This window comes from Mastigoproctus giganteus, chromosome 9, assembly GCF_048544385.1.
Source record: "Mastigoproctus giganteus isolate SK-2022 chromosome 9, ASM4854438v1, whole genome shotgun sequence".
In the NCBI taxonomy this organism is placed as follows: domain Eukaryota; kingdom Metazoa; phylum Arthropoda; class Arachnida; order Uropygi; family Thelyphonidae; genus Mastigoproctus; species Mastigoproctus giganteus.
This window is the reverse complement of record NC_143583.1, coordinates 166,875,791-166,889,535: the sequence shown is the minus strand read 5'-3', so window position 1 is coordinate 166,889,535 and position 13,745 is coordinate 166,875,791. Positions and strand designations below refer to the sequence as shown.

General features: G+C 43.1%; 1 protein-coding gene across 2 annotated transcripts in view; it reads left to right on the top strand.

Moving 5' to 3' along the window:
* LOC150080870 (flotillin-1-like) overlaps positions 1-13,745 on the top strand; it is a 321,558-nt gene that overhangs the window by 90,462 nt on the left and 217,351 nt on the right. The window lies entirely within an intron of this gene.

Below are 13,745 nucleotides of genomic sequence, written 5' to 3'. Positions count from 1 at the left end.
CATGCGGGCTCGCGGCAGCAAAAAACAACGAAACAGTTTACCTGCAGGATGGAACAGGATACATGACAAACTCAGGACGACATGAGGAATCATGTGGCAAGCTAACCCAATATTAATTTTTGGACACTTATGGTAATTAAAAAGATATTAAAGGAAAAATATGAACAATTTATGAATATTTCCAAGTTTCACTTTCTTTCACTAAACTCAGGATGACACAAGGTACCATGTAGCAAGCAAACCCAGTAAGCAAATGTGACTACAAAATGATATGAATTTGCATTTACTGCTGCAATGATGTGTCACAACCTGTCAATCAGGGTCACAACCTGTCAATCATTGCTTTCTCCCACTTTGTATAGCCATTTAGAAGGGTGTACCGTTAACTGGAGTTCAACACTGGGATCCAACACCCACAACCTAGGTTCCAGGCTAACATCGTAGGAATCTATGTGTCTGTTGTGTGCTGCGATTCATGGAAATTTGGAAAGGGGATCCTGGTTATTGAGGGGCCCAGTTCAGCACACTACTTTGGCCCCTGCTTTTACAAGACAGGTGATCCTGGAAGGTTCGGCCAGGATCAGTTGGCTAGTGGGTTTGCCTGCAAGGGTCAATCGTGTCAATGCCCCTACCCTCATGGTCCGAGGGACAAGGTTCAGGCTGGTGACAGCGAGAGCATAGAGACTGAGTAGCAGGTAAGCATTTATTGCTTACCGGGTAGTAGGCATCCCTTTGGGCTTCATGATGTGTGCGAGCCTGGATGCTGACAAAAATAAAAACCTCATGAATCCTGATAAAAAGCATTTCTCCTGGGGCCCCAACCCAGTCTCTATGTGAAAATTTGACCGTTGACCCAGATAATGTCACTTTTGCTAAGAGACAGAAAACCGAGGTTATATCAGGTCCAACACTTCTTTACCTGATAATTCATTCCACTGGTGAGAAGTCTTAGGAAAAATGTCATGCTGCTTTATCCAGAAGGGTTTGGAAAGGTTGGCAGGTTCTCCTAAATCTGTCAAACAGCTTCATTTAGGCAACATACTTGTATAGACCAGAAGTGGAAAACATTCAGAACAGTTCCTCTGAGCTACATCTATGGGGGGGAGGGATGCCTATCACTGTTATCCCCCACAAGACATTGAACTCATCCTGTGGTGTCATTGCTGAATGGGATCTTATGGATGCGATCAAAGTGGAAATCTGTTTTGAATTAAAACCACAAGGAGTGATAGATGTGAAACAAATAACCATGCATAGGGACGGGAAACTCGTTCCAACCAGAAACATCATATCGACATTTAATTCACCTTCTCCTAATGAGATCATAGCTGGCTATATTAACTGCCCAGTGTGGTTGTATGTACCAAATCCTTTATGGTGCTTTAAGTGCCAGAAATACGGACGCTAGCATATGGCTTGCCATGACGCCCGTACATGCACTTGATGTGGTGCCAAAGGACCACGAAACAACATGTTCAGCTGCAAAACCCACCTGCATTAACTGCCAAGGAGAATGCCCATCATGCCAGAAGTGGAAAGAAGAAAAAGAAATTCAACAACTTAAGGCAGAGCTGAACATGTCTTATCAGGAGGCAAGAAAAGCAGTGAAACCGATAAATATAAATAAACCCACATACACCCTGAAGGTAGCAGGGAGATGTTCCATTGGAACCAAAACAGAAATGACTATACTACTAAAAGAGTCATTCACTCCTATTGCACGTTACCTCTTAAGCTCAAAAAGCCACAGAAAGAGCAATCAGTTGCCACTATCATATCAGTATCTCCTAATGCTTCACTAGTGAAAATAGTGGAGAATACGAGGTGTGAAGTAAAAAAGAATGAGAAACCTGAGGTATCCCCTAGTGCCCAAGAAAATATGGAGGTTGAGAAGGAGGTACCAGATGACTCAGTCTTGGAACTGTTTGCAGAGGAAGAAAGGGACACAGGACAGCATCCATATGTCCCTAAAAGAGATAAATCCAAGAATGACAAAATTAAGCTCTCAGCACCTCGGAAATTGCCTTGTGGATCCACCAAGCCAAAAATAATGGCTAAATTCTTACATTTCTAAATGCTAAATTCCGACAATGGAATTTTCGTGGATCCTTAGGAAACAATGGTGACATCAAAGCCCTCCTGCAAAAGCACGAGCGAGACAGTGTGCTTTTGCTTGCAGGAAATATTTCAAGCTGAATGAAAACCCTTCCTTTAATAAGATGACTATTATATGTAAGGATAGAACTGGGGATGAACCTGCCCATGGCCCCTCGACGTGGGCACCTGTACGTGGTGAGGGGACCTCCCAGTGACGCTGCTGGACTTCCAGACTAGCATCACTGGGATCCAACGCCCACAGCCCAGGTTCCAGGCTTACATCAATGGAATCCGGCGTGTTTGCCGTGCGCTGCGACCCGTGGAAATTCGGAAAGGGGGATCCTGGTGGTTGAGGGGCCCAGCTTCAATACACCACTTTGGCCCCTGCTTCGACAAGACGGGTGGTCCTGGAAGGCCCGGCTAGGATCAATCGGCTAGTAGGTTCGCCTGCGAGGGTCAACCGTGTCAATGCCACGCCCCTACCCTCATGGTCCGAGGGACAGGATTCAGGCTGGCGGCGGTGCGGGTATAGTGTCTGGGTAGCCCTGGCGTCCCACTCCCGAGCGCATTTATTGCATGCCGGGTAGTGGGCGTCCCTTTGGGCTCCGTGGTGGGTGGGGAGCCCGGGCACTGAACAAATAAAAAACCTCTATGAATCCTGAGAAACTTACTCCTTCAGGGGCCCCAACCCGGTCCCTATCTGAAAATTTAGACACAGATACAGATAGCATTATTGCTAAAAAAAGGCAGCGAACGGAATTACCATCAGGGCCTGTTCCAAGGTTCCTAATTATAGGGACGGGAGAAAAACCAATTGGTAAAATGTCACCCTTCTTCATACAGAAAGGGTTAGATGGGTTAGCAGGGTCACCCAAATCGGTTAAGAGGCTCCGTTCCGGAGACCTCTTAATTGAAACCAAAACTGACAGGCAGTCTGAGCAGCTACTCCGTGCAACATCAATCGGAGGAATACCCATAACAGTGACACCACATAGAACACTCAATTCATCGAGAGGTGTCATTTCGGAATGGGACCTTCTCGACGTCACCGAGGAGGAAATCTGCTTAGAACTGAAACCACAAGGAGTTACTGCTGTCAAGAGAATTACTGCGCGAAGGGATGGAAAAATTGTTAAAACCAGGAGCGTTATATTGACATTTAACACTCCTAAACCTCCTGATGAGATCAAAGCTGGATACATCAATTGTTCAGTGCGTCCATACGTTCCAAACCCTTTACGGTGTTTTAAATGCCAGAAGTGTGGACATTCTCAAATGGCCTGCCGTGGAGTCCTTGCATGCGCTCGATGCGGTGCAAAGGACCACGAAACAACAGCATGTTCAGCCGCAAAACCCACCTGTATTAACTGTGAAGGCGAACACCCGGCCTTCTCACGAGCATGCCAGAGGTGGAAAGAAGAAAAAGAGATTCAACGGCTGAAGGCAGAGCTTAACATATCATATCAGGAGGCAAGGAAATCGGTCAAACCCCTGAATATCAACAAACCTACCTACGCCCAGAAGGTAGCAGGGAGATGTTCCGTCGGAACTCAGACGGACATGACCATTCCTCCAAAGGAGTCTTTCACTCCCATCGCGCGGTATCTATTAAGTTCTCAAAAACCTGCACAAAAGGACCAATCAGCTGCCACTCCTATATCGGTACCTCCTAATGCTCCACAAATTACAAAGGTAGTTATGAAAGAAAAGAATAAGAAAGGGGAAGTCCCCCCTAGTACCCAAGAAAAGATGGATGTCGAGCAAAAGGAGGTACCCGAAGAATCAGTCTTGGAACTCTTTGCGGAGGAAGAAATGGACACGGGACAGCGTCCATTCTTCCCCAAAAAAGATAAATCCAAGACTGATAAAAGTAAGCCCTCAGCACCTCGGAAGCCGCCTGATGGACCCACCAAGCCAAAATAATGGCTAAATTCCTACAGTGGAATTGTCGTGGATTCCGGCGAAATATTGATGACATCAAGGCCCTCCTGCAAAAGCACGAGCCAGTTTGCTTTTGCTTGCAGGAGACATATCTAAAGGCAAATGACGATCCCACCATGCACAACGTCACAGTTTTTCGAAAGGATAGAATTGCGGATGGCTCTGTACATGGGGGAGTGGCTATCCTTGTGGGTAACCAGACCCCAGTGCAGCCCTTGCTAATTACAACCAGCATAGAGGCTGTCGCAATTCGCCTTTCAGTGGGATTTTTATTAACTGTGTGCTCCATTTATTTGCCGCCTGGAACTGACATCTCCCAGGCAGACCTTGATGATCTTCTAACGCAGTTGCCTCCCCCTTTCTTACTTCTCGGGGATTTTAACGGACACAACACCCTGTGGGGTAGTGCTAACATCAACGGAAGGGGACGAGTCATTGAGCGTATGCTCAATGACAATGACCTTTCCCTTCTAAATACTGGAAAAAACACCTTCTTCCACATGCCTACCCGTACTTTTTCTGCCATTGATCTCTCTATCTGCTCCCCTTCTCTACTCTCTTCACTCACTTGGGAAGTGGAGGAGAATCCATACGGGAGGGATCACTTCCCTGTGATAACCTCGTTACACAGTGGGAGACCATGTCTTCCCTTCAGGTTACCACGGTGGAAGATTGATCAGGCTGACTGGACTGCCTTCCAACATCAGGCAATTTTTGATCTTAGCACGGTCAGTCAAGAGCCTATCAATGATGCAGTTAAGTACATCACAGAAAATATTGTCCAAGCAGCTGCGAATGCTGTTCAAAAAACATCTGCCCGGTTTCCACCATTTCCCAAACCTTGGTGGAATTCACAATGCACAGCAGCAAAAAAGGCTTAAAACAAAGCGTGGGGGATATTTCGCCGATATCCTACCACGAACAACCTTATAGCCTTCAAACGTGCACGAGCCAAAGCACGCTACACCCGTCGTCAGAGTCAAAAGGAATCGTGGATCCGTTTTACATCATCTATTAACCAGTCTACCAACTCTAAGGTAGTCTGGGATAAAATCCGGAAAATGAAGGGAAAATATACATCCCACCCTTCTTCAATCCTAGATTATAATGGATGCGCTATTGCAGATCCAACTGCAATAGCCAATGCTCTTGGGGAAACATTCTCTAACATCTCTGCAACATCCTCGTACTCCCCAGAGTTCCTGGTCCTGAAATATAAAATCGAAAAACAGGCACTTAGCTTTAAATCTAAGAGCATTTATCCCTACAACGGGGATTTCACTATTCAAGAACTGAAAAGAGCCCTCGCTCTTTCTAAAGCAAGTGCCGTTGGACCAGATGGCATCCATTATGAAATGATTAAACATCTTTCACAAAAATCTATGGACTGTCTGCTCCTTCTGTATAACAGAATCTTTACTGAAGGGCAGTTTCCGGACTCCTGGCGAAAGGCAATCGTTCTTGCCTTTCCTAAGCCAGGAAAGGATCCAAAAGTCACCACCAATTATCGTCCTATTGCTCTGACCAGCTGTCTGTGCAAAATCCTGGAGAGAATGGTTAATTGTCGTTTAATATGGTATCTCGAATCAAATGACCTTCTCTCCAACATCCAGTGCGGCTTCCGAAGGAACCGGTCCACTTTGGACCATCTTATTAGATTGGAAGCATCCATCCGGGATGCTTTCCTAAAACGCGAACACTTGGTGTGGGTGTTCTTTGAGATGGAAAAAGCGTACGACACAACATGGATATTTGGTATTTTAAAAGACCTTTACAACCTCGGTCTGAGAGGCCACCTTCCCATTTTTATTAAAAATTTTTTATCCTGCCGTTATTTCCAAGTTCGTGTAGGATCCTCCCTTTCGCGGCCTTTTTGCCAAGAAGAGGGGGTACCACAAGGATCTGTCTTAAGTGTTACGCTTTTTGCCATTAAAATAAATTCTATTTCTGAACAACTTCCTCCAACTGTAAACAGTGCACTCTATGTCGATGACTTCAGCATATTCTCTCAATCATGCAATATGAGGGTTATTGAGAGACAACTGCAACAAACTATTGACCATGTTAACACCTGGGCCACGGCCAATGGTTTCAGGTTCTCACCGGAGAAGACCGTTTGCGTCCATTTTTGTCGCAAACGTAACCTCCACCCCGAACCTGAATTACGACTTGGACAAAGCACCATTCCAGTTGTATCAGAGGCGAAATTCCTGGGACTCATTTTTGACAAAAAGTTGACATTTGTTCAACACATTCGTCAGCTACGTACAAAGTGTACGAGAGGGCTTAACATCCTCCGCTCTCTCTCTTCTACCTCTTGGGGTGCAGACCGATGCACTCTCCTACGTCTGTACCGTGCACTTGTACGTTCAAAATTAGATTATGGGTCTCAGGTATATGCATCTGCTAGAAATAGCGCTGTTCGTTGGCTTGACCCCATCCATCACCAAGCCATTCGTATCGCTACGGGTGCATTCAGAACATCACCTGTCCAAAGTCTGTATGTCGAAGCAAATGAACCATCCTTGTCGCTTCGACGAATGCAGTTGTGCCTACAATATGCCTTCAAGCTGAAGTCCCTGCCGGATCATCCCACGTGGACATCCGTCTTCGAGCCACGATGGGAAAATCTCTAATACGCACGACGGACCGCCAATCGCCCTTTCGGCATTCGTGTTCAAGAGCTACTCAATGAGCTTAACATCTCGGTAGACAAGGTTGCTCGATCACCAAAGGAGCCCCTTCCACCCTGGCATGCACACCCACCAGCATGTGACTTCTCGCTGAAGGCTGCGATGAAGTCTAATACTCCGTCTTCTGTCTACCTTCAGCTCCATTCACAACACCGTGCAGAACACTCTGACTTCTTGCCAGTCTACACAGACGGCTCGAAGTCAGAATCGTATGTGGGATCTGCTGCTGTCTTTCCAAACAATACCATATCAGAGCAGATACCCCTTGACTGCAGCATTTACACTGCAGAGCTGCATGCCATAGAGTTAGCTCTAGATCACATAAGAAAACACCGTTACCAACGGTGTATTATACATGTCGATTCAATGAGTGCACTACAGGCTTTATCACCGATGCCACACACCAATCATCCAACCCTGTCCCGAATTCAGCAGATAATATACAATCTCCATACAAGTGGATTCGATATCCTCTTCTGCTGGATCCCCAGTCACATCGGGATTAGAGGAAATGATCTGGCTGACATTGCAGCCAAATCGGCAGTCCTGAGGGATAATCTTGATCTGTTAGTCCCCTATACAGACTACAGGCAAGTGATCCGTAGTAACCTACAATCTCAGTGGCAAGATTCGTGGCATCGACTGATTACTACAAACAAACTATGTCGAATTAAGCCTGTGATCCATCCTTGGCGGTCCAGCTTACGCAGGGATCGCAAAGAGGAAGTTGTTCTTACTCGGCTCCGCATAGGACACTGTCATTTGACACACTCCTTTTTGCTGAGGGCTGATGACCCTCCTATGTGCGAGCATTGTGACACCGTTTTATCCGTCCAACACATTTTATGTGATTGTACTAGTTTTATAAATTCTCGTTTTACTGCTTTTACCCATCTGACTGAGCCATATACACTCAGTCAGATTTTAAATGACAACGACAATGTGTCGGCAGTTTTTAAATTTTTAAAATCGATCAATATGTATACACTTATATGAAATATACAATTTGCTTTTATCATTATACTGATTTTATGTATTGATATGTCTGTATATATATTTGCAACTTTAGACGAAATAACATTTTTAAAAGAAACCAGTCTAATCTTTTTTTGAATTTTAATCTTTGCATGGCGCACTATAACCTTGCTGTTTTTGCGCCACAAAAAATCAAAATCAAACCTGCCCATGGAGGAGTTGCCATCCTTGTGGGCAACCAGACCCCTTTCCAACTTGTACCAATTTCCACTAACTTAGAAGTGGTAGCAGTTTGCCTTGTGGTTGCGTTTTTATTAACCGTCTGTTTGATTTATTTGCCACCTGGAGTTAACATCTTCCAGAGAGAGACGTTGATGATATCATTGTGCAGTGGTCTTCCCCTGTCCTAATTCTTGTGGATTTCAATGGCTATAACACCCTGTGGGGTAGCGCTAACATCAGTGGAAGGGAACAAGTTGTAAAGCATATGCTCATGAACAATGACCTCTCCCAACTAAATGTGGGGACAAATACCTTTTTCCACATGCCTACCTGTACATTGTCTGCAATTGATCATTCTATTTGCTCCCCTTCTGTTACTTGGGAGATAGAGGAGAATCCCTATGGAAGTGATCGCTTCCCCACGATAACCACCCTAATTAATGTGTGACCATGTCTTCCTGTTAAGTTAGTGCGGTGGAAGATTGATCAGGCTGACGAATGTCTTTCAACATCTGGCAAATTTTGACATCAGCGCAGTCAGTCAGGAGCCTATCAATGATTCTGTAACTTACGTCACTGAAAGTATCATCCATGCAGCTCCAAATTCAATTCCAAAAATGTCTAACCGGTTTTCACCTTTTCCCAAACCATTGTGGAATGCTGAATGCACAGCAGCAAAAAAAGGCTTAAAACAAAGCTGGGGGGGGGGATGTTCTGAAAAATTCCTGCTACAGCCAACCTAACCTTCTGGCCTTTAAATGTGCATGACCTAAAGCATGCTACATAAGCTGTCAAAGTCAAAAGGAATTGTGGATCCGTTTCACATCCTTTATTACCCAGACGACCAGCACTAAAGTGGTCTGGTTAAAAATCCGGAAAATGAAGCGAAGATACACTGATACATTGCACACCCCTCATCAATCCTGGAGTATAATGAATGTACTATTGCGGACTGAACTGCAATAGCAAATGCTCTTGGGGAAACTTTTTCTAACATCTCTGGGATATCATCGTATTCCCCAGAGTTTCTGGTCCTGGAACATAAAAGAGAAAAACAGGCACTAAATTTTACACTTTGTTCCTATAACAAACCATTTGCTATGCGGGAATTAAAAAGAGCTCTTTCTCACTTTCCAAAGCAAGCGCTGTTGGACCAGATGGAATCCATTATGAAATGGTTAAGCACCTTTTCCCAACATCTATGGATTACCTGCTGCTTTTATATAACAAAATCTATACTGAAAAGCAGTTTCTAGATGCCTGGAAAGGATCCTAAAATCGCTCTGACCTATCGCTCCTATCACTCTGACCAGCTGTCTGTGCAAAATCATGGAGAGAATTGGTAATTTTTGTTTAATGTGGTATTTAGAATCAAACCACTTTCTCTCCAACATTTAGTGTGGTTTCAGCAGAAACAGGTCCACTCTGGACCATTGTATTAGACTGGAAACATCCATCCGGGATGCTTTACTAAAATGCAAACATTTGGTGTCAGAGTTCTTTGACACGGAGAAAGCGTATGACACAACTTGGAGATTTGGCTTCTTAAAAGATTTGAATGACCTTGGTCTTAGAGGGCATCTCCCCATTTTTATTAAAAACTTTCTAGCCAAGCGATCCTTCCAAGCTCATGTAAGATTCTCACTCTCTCTCGTCCATTTTGCAAAGAGGAGGGAGTACTGCAAGGATCAGTATTAAGTGTCATGCTTTTTTGCCATCAAAGTAAATTCCATCGCAGAACAACTTCCTCCAACTGTAAGCAGTGCCCTCTACGTTGATAACTTTAGCATATTTTGTCAGTCATGCAACATGAGGGTTATTGAAAGACAACTGCAACATGCCATTAATCGCCTTAATTCCTGGACGCTTGCTAATGGATTCAGGTTCTCGCCGCAGAAGACTGTTTGCGCACACTGAACCTGAATTAAAGCTTGGACAGCTATTCCAGTAGTGTCAGATACAAAATTCTCCGGACTCGTATTTGATAAAAAGCTGACCTTTCTAGTCACATCCATCAACTTTGTACAAAGCGCACAAGAGTCTTAATATTTTTTGCTCTTTGTCCTCTACTCTTGGGATGCGGACCGTTGCGCCTTACTATGCATTTACTGTACACTTGTGTGATTGAGACTAGATTATGGGTCCCAGGTGTACAATTCAGCAAGGGACAGTGTACTCTGAAGTTGTACTCATTGCTTTCTCCCACTTTGTATAGCCATCATCAGGCTATCCGTATCGCTACTGGGACATATTGAACATCTCCTGTCCAGAGCGTATACATTGAAGCAAATGAACCACCATTATCACTTCAACATAAGCAGTTGTCTCTTCAATACGCTTTAAAACTGAAATCCCTGCCAGACCATCCGATGTGGCCATCCGTTTTTAAGCCACGATGGGAAAGTTGGTACAATGCCCGTCAGACTGCCAATCGTCCTTTTGATATTTGTTTCCAAGCGCTACTCAAAGAACTTAAAATCAAGGTAGACAAGGTTGCCCAAACACCAAATCAGCCCCTTCCACCCTGGCATGCTCACGTTCCAACATGTGACTCTTCCCTTAAAAACTGGGGAAAGCCGGACACTCCATTGTCTGTCTACCTGCAGTTTTTTCAGCACACAGAGCTGAACATTCTGACTTCATGCCAGTTTGTAGGTGGTAGATGACTTTCATCAACTGGTGAAATACCACCACTTTGCTTATTGGAGGTTTGAAGTGGTGAAACCCATGTTTAGTCTCTAGAGCAAGGTTGCCGGCATCCCCCTTCCCCCATACTTCTTCAACCCATGCACAGTACTAAGTACTGTAGGTTTTGATACCTTTCGTGTTTGGGGTTTTCATAAAAAAAAAAAAAAAAGTTTACCCAAATGGTTCGAAGTCAGAATTCTATGTAGGATCTGCTGCTGTCTTTGCAGACACCGCTATATCAGAGCAGATTCTCTCTGAATTTACTAATATGATCCAAGGCAATACAGTTAGCCTTGGATCATATTAGTAAATGCCAGCACCAATGGTTCTTTTTATACTTGGATGCTTTTGAGTGTCTTACAGGCTTTATTATCTGTCAAATATAATCCTCACCCAGTTCTATCTCAAGCTCAGCAGAAGATTCACTCTCTCCATGAACGTGAATATGATATCTGCTTGTGCTGGATTCCCAGCCACATTGGGATTAGGGGAAATGATTTGGCTGACACTGCAGACAAATCAGCAATTCCTCCTAATAATTGTTGCTTGTCAGTCCCTTATGCAGACTACAGGCAAGTAATACACAAAAAGATTCACACCTTAAGGCAAGATACGTGGAATAGACAGACAACCAATAAATTACATCAGATAAAGCCTGTAATTGAACCGTGGCAGTCTAGTCTAGTCTAGTCTGCACAGAAATCGTAAGGAGGAAGTTGTTCTAGCACGAACCCGCATAGGACACAGTCATCTGATTCATTCTTTCTTGCTGAGGGATGATGACCCTCTTATGTGTAAGTCCTGTGATAGTTTTATCTCTGAAACATATTTTAATCGAGTGCCCAGATTTTCACCATCTGACTGAACCTTATACGCTCAGTCAGATTTTATCCGACAATGACAAGGTGTCAGCTCTTTTTAATTTTTTCCAGCTTACTAATTTATATACATGTATATAAAATAAGCTTTATATTTTTACAATATATATCACATTTTAAACTTACACCTAATCTTTTGACGAGGTAAAGTTACCTAGTTTAAAGTTACCAGAATCTATTTTTACCTTTTTCTTGGCACATAATAGCCACTGCTGCTAATTAGCATTATCAAAGGCACATGATGTAAGAAAGCAAGCTTATATAGCATCAACCAAAAAAAAAAAAAAAAAAAAAAACCCCTTATTTCACCCATCGCTTGCTCCAAATGTTTGTCAAGTTTTTCCTTGAATCTATTTAAGCTATCAACTTCTACAACGACAGATGGAAGTTTGTTCCAGCAATCAACCACCCGCTGGCTAAAGGCAAACTTCCACACGTCTATCCTACAACAGTCTTTCGTCAATTTGAATTTATGCCCTCTTAGGCGATTATTCTGAGCAAGAGGAAGAATCCCATCAGCATTGAGCATGCTCAAACCATTCAAGGCTTCATACACCTCAATCAGATCATCTTGCAGGTGCCTAGTCTCCAGACGCTGTAATTTGCAAAACTTAAGCCTTTCTCTGTAAGAGCAACCCTTTGTTCCATTCGCTAATCTTGTTGCCCTTCTCTGTACTTGTTCCAACAGCTCTGCATCCTTCTTAAAATGAGGCCTCCAGACCTGTATACAGTACTCAAGGTGTGATCTGACCATTGCCTTATACAAGGGATAATCACCTCCTTATCCCTGCTAGAAAAATTCCTGTATATCATTGACAAGACACTGTGAGCTACTCTTGAAGACTGTTTGCACTGCTCAGAAAACTCCATATCTGCCTCACAATTACACCCAGTTCCTTTTCATTCTCTACCACTGTTAGTGTAGTACCACAGAGTTGATACGTTACTCTGGGGTTACTGTTTCCCATATGTAGTACTTTACATTTGTCAATGTTAAACTTCATTTGCCACCTCTCAGACCATCTGCTCAACTTTTCTAGATCCTGTTGCAGCAGTGTACTGTCATTAGTGTCATTAACAGCCCTGCCAACCTTTGTATCGTCTTCAAACTTGGATATTAAGCCTGATATACCATCATCAGTATCGTTTATAAATACAGAAAACAACAATGGATCCAACACTGAACCCTGAGGGACTCCACTAATAACATTAGTCCACGAAGGGCAGTGTCCATTGATTACCACTCTGTCTTCTTCCACTCAACCACCCCTTTATCCATAGCAGCAATTTGCCTCCAATGCTACACTGCTCCAATTTGTGCAGCAGTTTTTCATGTGCAACAGTATCAAAGACCAAATATCATATATCCAAATATATGATATCAAAGTTATTCTTTGCATCCAGTTCCTTTGTTGACTACATCATAGTATCCAATTAAATTGGTCAGACATTGCACCAGTAAAATTTCAAACCAACTAACCAAACTAACAGAAAAGCCCAATAAACCGGAAAGTGCAAATTGTTTTTATTGTTTTATGGTAGTGATCTCCAGAAATTTTTTAGAAAAATATCACAAAGGCGTTCAAAATCGATTCTTATAACAGAAAATGTGATAACAATGAAATCATAGTGCAATTTCCATTATAAAAATGACCTTTTAAAGAGATAAATAGCTTAGTTATATAGCAAAAATTTCAACTTTCAAGGTTTTGGAATGAATGGCCAAAAAAGAACAATGTGTTATTGAGTTCGCATTACAATATTTTCACGATACCTCCATTTATTCCTCAGGATGCAAAATATGTTTCTCAAATTTTTTTAAGTTTGTACCGGCCGGCAAAAACTTACTTAAAGTTGGTTTTGCGTAAGTCGAGTATTACGTAAGTTGGGGAGTTCTTGTATATAGATGCACATGAACCTCCGTTATTTTTTTGGAGATAGATGCTTCTGTTCACATTTGTAGCCAGATTTCAGAGTCTTTTACTCTCATCCTATCTTGTGTTACCTCTTTAACTTGTCTTTGGTAAACCGCTATGGGAATAAACCAAATGAAAACAAACTTGCTGGAATCAGATTGAAAAATCTAATGCAGAATTGTAGTATCCACCTGGACACTGGAAAAATGGAGCCACCATGGTCTACATTGAAACCATTATGAGATGCCTTTTTTGGCAATGGGAAAAACAGGTGCTGGCAAACCAAAATACACAGCAGCTACATTCAGCTCATGCATCAGTAAATTCACATTGTC